We start from the raw sequence: 7126 nt of genomic DNA on the forward strand, positions 1-7126 counted from the left end.
TGCTCATCTGAATCGATATTGATTGTCCCGAGAAGGATAAAAAATTGATTATGGATTTAGGCTTAGGTTTAAATTTCTTTGTTTGATCTTGCAATAAGGTTATTCCCATTAATTCCTTTCATTGACAGATTGTACATGCGGAAAGAAAACCAAAATGTGTGTCAAAAACAGCGGCGGACCTAAATTGTACATATGCATTGAGATAAGGCGAAAACGTGTGTCAAATACAGTGGACCTAGATTTTAGATGAGTTTGTTTAATACAAAGGCTGTTGACCACTTCAAACAGTGAAGAAAATTGGGCTCACTTCACTATACTTGGGTCTTCTATCTTAGCTAAGGTAATCAAAAGAATGTTGCAGCTCTACTGATCAGAGGTTAGGATTTGAAATTTTTTAAAGTTATTGGGTTCTAAATTAATAATTTATATATATTTAATGAATTTTTTAAGACAAAAATATTTTTTCAATAAAGCTACTGAGTTCGATTAAACTCGCATCCCACACTTTGGCTCCGACCCTGTTCCACTACCCACCATATGTTTGATAGAGTAGCAGGCGTACAGCTAAGCCTCATCTCTAGGAGACGATATAATTCCTCAAATATACCACCACTAGCGATCTTGTAGAATTTGGACGTCTTGAATCTCTAATCTGAGATGGATTTGGAAGGAATTTTATGGATTTAATTGAATCTATTACTTTCAACTCAAATTATATGCATGAATTAAAAAAGGATTATTTACGAAAATAGCCAGTCAGATTCAATATTTATTTTTAAGTTCTTTGGTGAAGGCGTCGTTCAGCCCTAAGTTTGAATTCCAGCTGACTGTAGAGCATTCCGCCCTTACCGCCTTTGATCAGTAAATTATTTAGAACTTCGGAAGATAGTTAAGGTAGCTTGCTTCTAAGTGTTGCAATAAGGGTATTATATATATATATATATATTATACATTTGTTGGTTATTTTTGGTTTAAGAGATTAGGTGGGCGTTTATTTGAATTAATTCTTCTTTTACAAAAAAAAATATACGTATAATAAGATCGTACTCGAACTAACTAATTCTAAATTCGGGATTCGTTTCAACTTTTAATTGCAACTTAGTTCAATAAAATAGCTTCATTATTATATAATCTTGCTTTCTAATTTCTTGAGGTGAGACTATGAAGTGGGGTAAAAAAAAAAAAAAAGACAATTCTTTATAAAACAAAGCAACTTCAACAATGGGTGGATACATATTCGAGAATGACATTTTAAACAACCAAATTAGTTTACATTATCAATAGGAATAATTATAGACAATCTTCATGGTTAGAAAACCAATTAATGTCTCCATAAGTAGCCTTTCCTGCAGCAGAGGGAACATCTTCTATCACTTTCTCTTGTCCCTTTGGGTAAAATATTCCAGTCCGATCATCAGGAACCCACCAATTATCATCATTATTACTATGATTTTTCATGACTGTACCTTTGCTCTTCACTTCCTCAGCATTAAGTTTAACTGTATCACTAATCATGTCTGGGGAAGTACTTTTTCTGTGATAGGCTTTGCGCAGGATTGGCCTGTGTACAATACAGAAAGAATGGTGTTATTCATTTTTATGTTTAAAGATTGTTATATGTAGTGAACTTCAAAATAATACTGTAATTCAGTAACTTGATTTGCTGATTATCTTCATTTTCCTGTTGATAAAGGAAATTGTTGAAGCATTATTTGATTCAAATATCTCATATGCCTGGTGTTTTTTGTATTCTCATTACACTTAAATCCCCTTATCGCTTTGTCGGTCGATTATATAGTGGGATTATGGCACCCTTGCTAGATGCTATAATTATAATTCCAAGCTAATTCCATAACCTGTATCGTTAAAAGCGTTCTTAATTTAAGGCATTATTAATGATGTATAGGGGTGTCAAATATGTGGGTTGGACTAATTTTGGAAGGGTCAAAATGAGTCGAGTCAATAAATGGATGAGTCAATCACCCATCCAAAAGTTACTTAGGCTGAAACGGACTGGATTAAGATGAACTAAAATTTAGCTGAAAAAACATAAGTAGGCCATATTTAAGAAGATATTTCAGTTACCTAGCAGTAGTAGGTATTCTACAAAAAAGGCACCTAAATAATTATATTTTTAGTATGAAGCTATAAATATGGACCCAGAATCACGATTTAAAAAATCTAAACCATTCAATTCCAAAAAAAAGAAATCCAAAGCAGTTCCGATTCTTTTCCTTAACTTCCTAAATTAACGTTGAACAATAATTTGACTAATTTTATATTATTTGATTTTTGATTCTTTCATGTTTGTAGATTTAAATCTTAATGATATATAAAATGTATATTAATTGACATTGTAAATATTTTACAAATATGTTAAATATATATAGTGTATATTTAGAGTAATTAAGTTTTATACAATAAAAATTCTACAAATATACTAGTATATGCATAGGTTTTTCCTTGAAGATTTTCATATTTATAGTATATTTCTAGTATAAATTATGTTATATCTTATACATACCTTCCAGCTAATCACATTATTAATATACAAAATATAAGCAAAAAAATGTATGCATGTTTAGTTAAAAATATATAAGGTATATTTGTCGTATATACATTATGAACAATTTAAATTATATATATATATATATATATATATATATTGTATAAAAATAAGTAAAAATATTTAAATTTGATTTTTATATGCAAGAATGGAGATAGAAGGTAGCAACAATAAAGAAAGAGGGGGGAGTGCTGTTACAAAAGAGTGAAAAAAGAAAAGTTTTACTATAATGATGAGAGAGAAATGAAATCAATATTATTAGAATAAAACTAACTCCTTAATCTAAGGGTCAGCTTATTTTTAAAATGTGCTAGAATTGTAAAAGAAATTGCCATTTATGGAATAAATGAAGAATAATATTATTAATGAAAATAATATTAAATAAAGGATTAGGCATGTAAAATCTCTAAAATAATTTATAGCTCAACCCGCCCAACTCTTACCAAACTTTAATTAATATATGTTGTTTTCTTATGAATTATTTAATTACCAAATAGGATTTTTTTAATGGTCATATATAATAATCAAGCAAGTTTTTTTAAAAAGATATTTAATCTAAGTTGCTCATATACTAATTTGGGCTAAAAATTAGCCTAACTTTAGATGGACTGAGATGGACTAGGTCAAGATGATTGAGTTCAACAATGGGCGGGTCAATGAACAACGCAACCATAGATGGGTTGAATGGATTTGGCTTAGATTGCCACATCTAAATTTTTGTGTATGTGTTGGTTTTTTCCTCTAAAGATAGTAACTGATCATTTCAGTGTATCTTTTCTTTCTATGGCAAAAGTGTAATGTTGTGAGTGAAACATTAATTGCTTTAAATTCTAGAGAAGGTGCTACATATTAAACTTTAGCAATCATAGAGTTAGATAATTAAAGATAAGAAGCAAGTCAGATCTAGAGAGTGAGTGAAAGGGCAATTAAATTCTATTGCCATTTTTTTCAAACTAAAAAGAGAGTGACATGTTTGCATCAAGATTGAGTTTGATGGGGTTGGACAGAATATTTTTGGTTTCACATTACATCGTGAAATCTCACTCGCATTATCACTTATTTGAAGACTTGTATATGTGATATTGCCCAAAAAAAAAAAAAATATTTGTTAGATTAGCTTCTTGATTTAGATTCTCACTGCTTCAAAATATATCAATCAAATTGACTCAGACTTCAGCTTAGATTATCAAAAAATCACCTTCAAGTCAAGAATATTTCCCATTAGAAGGGATATTGGCTAGGCAGTTGGTCCAAATTCTTTCTTGAGTAATGCTTCTTAGTCTGAAATGCCAATTATATCCTCCAATTTTTTCAATGTTAACTCGATGTCATTATTACTTCAAATCGAAATGGTCATTTCCTGTTTTCAGAATGGCCCATTACCGCTAGGCCCCATATGAAAGAATTATCCCAAATAGCCACCCGCCCAACTGCTTAAACTAAAAATAACTAGTGAAGGTATAACATATATATAATTTATGTATTATATGTATATAATTGTATATAATTAACGTATAATCTATATATATGGTTAGAAAATTTGAACACTGAATATGACTGACTATTTGTGTAAAGATCCTTTTTTAGAAATAACACTCATTGGTCACTTTTCGGCACTGTCTTTGAAAAGTAGCCACTATCTTGGAGTTTCAAATTCGACAAGTGAAACTCTTGAATAATGGCGTAGAGTTTCACTTATGAAATTTAAAACTCCAGGACAATGATTATTTTTCAATTACAATTACTAAATTGTGTCTATTTGTGAATTTTGCCCCTCATAGTTTTGTGCCTTCTCGTGATAAAAATAGATGGATTTAGTAAGATTTTAAAACCAACATGCAAGAAAAAGGCAGGATGGCTTGTAGTTTTTTTTCTTCTTCATGTTCATCTTCATTATTGCATTTTCTTTTCTAGATGGATGAAAATTGTCATCCTTTCGTGGATATCTTGAAGATGTTAATTGCAAGATAGTGATAGAAACTCTTAGCTAGTAGTCTTAGTTAGTACATCCCATAATAGCTATATTTTTGGATTTACTTATATTCCCTCTTAATATTGTTACTAATGATCACGACAGACTAAAACAGGCAGGTGTATTTACAATAACGATCAAATGGAACAACAACAACAACCCAATAAATTCCTACAAGTAGGGTATGGGGAAAGTAGTGCGTACGCAGACCTTACCCCTACCCGGAAAATAGAAAGGTTGTTTCCGATAGACTTTCAGCTCAAGAAGACAAAAATAGATAATATATCAGTACCATCAACAGAAACGACCAAATGGAACAATCTCGTATATACCACTCACTTTGTCTGAACTATAACACGCATTAATTTCCAACAATTGCATTTTGATTGAAACTCCTATGGTAACCTTTCCACAATACAGAGAAATTACCAAAATGTGTCCATACCTTAAAAATTAAAAAAGAAAGAAGAATACAATGGAGTAAATTTTACTTCAAATTTAATAACCTTACTTGAAATACATAAAGTTCATGGATTGTGCTCCTCTACCAGCTGCTGCAGTTGCCATATTGTAATCAAGTCTTGGCTAATTTGCTGTGATTTGAAGTGTTGTTGTGACAGCTAGCCCAAGGCTTTCTATTTTTATAGTACTAGTAAAATATAGTAAGGGTGGTTGGTTATGGACAATTTAGCTTCCCAAGAAAGAGAGGGTAAGGATTGTTTTATAAAATTCGTCAACTTCTGGATCCTACCATAGAAGAATGAAGGACCATATATTATTTCATAACGAGATAATGTTAGTTCCACAAGATATGGAAGCTTACTTCCACTACTAGATAATATTAACTTGAAGCCCATGCAACTTTATCCTTTTTCTTTATTTCCCAAGCTATTAGAAGCAAGCGGAGCCAGGATTTCAAATCAATAGCTCATCCTAATTATTGGATTCATAATAAAAAAATATATACATATTTAATGAATTTTTCATATAAATACAACGTATAAATAGAGCTTTGATGAAATTTGAACGTGTGACCTAAAGCAAATATTGAATTATTTTGCCATTTTATTAGTAGAATTTTTCTTTATGTTAAGAAAAGCCAACAACTTATATGCAATCAAATAAAGAGAATTCTCTTTATTCTATTTGCATAGTATAATTTTTTAAATAAAACGATTCAATTGAATCCTTCCCTCAACCTAGTTCCGCCTTTGCCCAGTCCCAGTGGGTCCAAATAGCTAGTCCGTCAAATTATTAGGTAGTTTGGCTAATAAGGCTTTGCTACATGCCTACATGGAATTAACACGCTAGAGCTGTCGATGTCAAACATTAGGAGCCATATTAATCTACGGACTAAAATATTTCTCTAATAACCTATAGTAATATTTGGGGCTACTAAAGCTAACTCTTTTTGCTCATCAGATGACTAATTAAACCACCGTTTACCCTAAAATTTGAGTAACAATTAAACTTATATTGTGGTTTTAAGGATATGTGATTTAATCCAATATCAATTGATAAACAAGGAATTAAATAGATAAATTAGAGAATAAAATAAATCAAATCGGTATGCAAGCCAAATCTCGACCTCGACCTATGGTAGTCTCGAGGTGTGATAATAGGAATGACAAATGATAAAGCAGCTCTAATGAACATTAAGTGAGATAGCAAGAAAGTAATGAACATATATTTTGTTATCAATCAATAATGATCATTACTAATGGATGGGATCCCCATTTATATAATAGGGGAAACCTAAATAAGGTACACTTCTAATTATAGTAGGAAATCATATTTGACAACTGATTAACCGCCAAGGACAAATCCATTCCAAAATTCACGCTATGATCTTCAGTCTGTTGCAGGTATCTCACTCTTTCCGTTATTGAATTATACCGGCATCATCTCGAAGTATGCCCTATTTTGACCTCGGTAAGTGTTATCGACCTCGATCTTGGAAAGGAACTTCGACCCAGAACTCGACGTCCTAGCCTTCCGGTGTGGTATTACTTTTTCCATCAAAGGACGAAATCAGGTAGCCCCGATTTCCACCGTATATAGATTGTCCCCTCGTTTTTTAGAATAAAATGATAAGAAACGACTTGAGCCTCGATTTTCTGGAGACCCCGAGAATGACATCATCCCCATGACGTAAGTGGTCGAGGTGACCGAAACGTCCCATTGGTACAGTTCCCCAAACTATTAATGCTTGCCAGTGACGGCCACTAGCACCATCGAACCATCGCTGTGAGCCTATAAATTCAGGCTCTTCGATTGAAATCAAATTTTACTTTCACCTCCACCAAATTTTCTAAGTTCCTTACTCTCTCCATCTCTTCTCTTTCATCACCCATTAAATCAACTTAGTTAGTACTAAACATACCAATTTTCATCTCTTTCCGCTTTCCTTTACATGAAACAATGGCGAAAACATCCAAAACCGTCCCACAAAAGGAGAAAGCTTCTTCATCTTCTTCCCGGCCGGCCGATGACAAAATGCCAGTGGCAGTGGAACCGCTCCCTCACGAGTACGTCCCAGCCCTTGTGTCCTAAAAACTGACTTCAAAGTCGAGAACCCTCCATCGGTC

The 7126-nt window shown here is 32.3% G+C and overlaps 1 long non-coding RNA gene across 1 annotated transcript; it reads right to left on the reverse strand.

Moving 5' to 3' along the window:
• Nucleotides 1-1179: 1179 nt before the first annotated feature.
• LOC107829922 (uncharacterized) lies at nucleotides 1180-5457 on the reverse strand. The gene is made up of 2 exons (XR_012694490.1): nucleotides 5050-5457; nucleotides 1180-1561 (listed from the first exon to the last, which is right to left on the reverse strand). It is a non-coding gene; the product is annotated as an uncharacterized LOC107829922 (long non-coding RNA).
• Between the last annotated feature and the right edge of the window lie 1669 nt (nucleotides 5458-7126).

This window comes from Nicotiana tabacum, chromosome 8 (assembly GCF_000715075.1).
Source record: "Nicotiana tabacum cultivar K326 chromosome 8, ASM71507v2, whole genome shotgun sequence".
Taxonomy (NCBI): domain Eukaryota; kingdom Viridiplantae; phylum Streptophyta; class Magnoliopsida; order Solanales; family Solanaceae; genus Nicotiana; species Nicotiana tabacum.